The sequence below is a fragment of the Echinococcus granulosus genome, assembly GCF_000524195.1.
Source record: "Echinococcus granulosus chromosome Unknown EG_S00178, whole genome shotgun sequence".
Lineage (NCBI taxonomy): Eukaryota > Metazoa > Platyhelminthes > Cestoda > Cyclophyllidea > Taeniidae > Echinococcus > Echinococcus granulosus.
The window spans coordinates 82,078-83,505 of NW_020170558.1; the positions used below are offsets into that span (position 1 = coordinate 82,078).

At 41.3% G+C, this 1,428-nt stretch overlaps 1 protein-coding gene across 1 annotated transcript in view; it reads left to right on the forward strand.

The window, feature by feature from the left end:
* EGR_09953 (Zinc finger protein) overlaps window positions 1-1,428 on the forward strand; it is a gene marked incomplete at both ends in the record, with an annotated part of 17,953 nt that overhangs the window by 7,184 nt on the left and 9,341 nt on the right. The gene's annotated exons all lie outside the window — the stretch shown is intronic.

Sequence of the window (1,428 nt, forward strand, 5' to 3'; positions counted from 1 at the left end):
TTCGTGTGATTTGAATCTATCTCTTCAATTATTTCCTAACGCATTCACTGTCATGTTTTCAGGCAAGTGTCGACGACTAGTACTCTAGGTGTTTTACAGTCCTGATTTGATTTTTTACCAACTTAATCCTTGCTGAAGAGACCTAAAGTGTTGTTCCCCCCCGGTACATAGTCAAGCTACACCGCCTTTTACTGATTTTGAATTTGCTTGTTTTTGGGTGCAACAACTTGGCGTGTTCATTCGTCATATTCAAATTTAGGACCCATGTCACATATGTGACACTGGGAGTAGGAAGTCAAGCGTACAACCTTTTAATGATATGTATTCGTCGTTCTGTTTTGTTAGTTCATGGAATTCATGAAGCACGTTAAATTTATCCCTAAATGCATAGTTTATCCCACCCAGAGGGGTGGTTTGTATCTGACCAGTTAGCCAATTTCCATACCGTTCTGTGCGGGACCGATGATTAGGTTATTTCTCGAACAGCATAAGGTACGTGAATGCTACAGCAACACTGAGTTGATGCATAGATTGCTTTCCCAGCCTCATTTGGGAGCGAAATCTGATCGTTTTCAGTGTGTTTGACTGCAGAAATTTGTTTGCAGTATTTGTGCAAAGTGCTGCATTGGGAAATTGTCAAACTGGGCTACGTATGCTCTCAATCCTGGGCAAAGAAATGTAGACAGCACGAAATCAAAAGGGGACGTTAGCACCTTTCTTCAACCCTTCACCTCGAAAACAATTAATTTTAGTGCCTCACACATGGGTGGCGTGTGTCATTTTGGTTTCGGATAGCTGGTAGCACCTAGTTTAGTGCTTAGCATAGATGGAAGATGTTTCTGGTCGGCAGTGTAAGGGTTGTGGTGGACCATTGCCCTCTTTGATCTTGATAATCCACGTGTTTGTTCCATGTGTGATGAAACTCCTAGAGGTTTTGATGGACCTCGAAGTCGTTTCTTATCAGTCGGTAAAATGTGAGTGCTAGTAACTCCTTTCTTACAAAATTTCAAAAATGTCAACGTTTTTTCTGTATCCTTGCCAAAGCTTGGATAGGCTCTTGGTTCTATGGATCAAAGCGGCAAATGTGTGGAATTTCGTTTACTTCATCCTCAAAATCATAAGGATTTGTGTTGATTACGGTGAATGTTAACTACACCTACTCATTTGCTTTCGGAGATTCTGGCCTGGGTGAATATCTGTTATTAAGATGAATGATAACTGTCGCCTCTGCTTCAACCTGCCATCTGTTGCCTCCGAATTATTCATTTTACAACAGTCGTCACTGCTGATATATTCACTTGACCTCCTGTGAGGTAAGGGCAGTTTTATGTAGGTCATTTTGGAAATGTGGCGTTTGGCAAGAATGCGGTAATACGATCCTGGTTTTATTGCCTGTCTATTGTTTGACTCGTCTTGAATACCAATTGC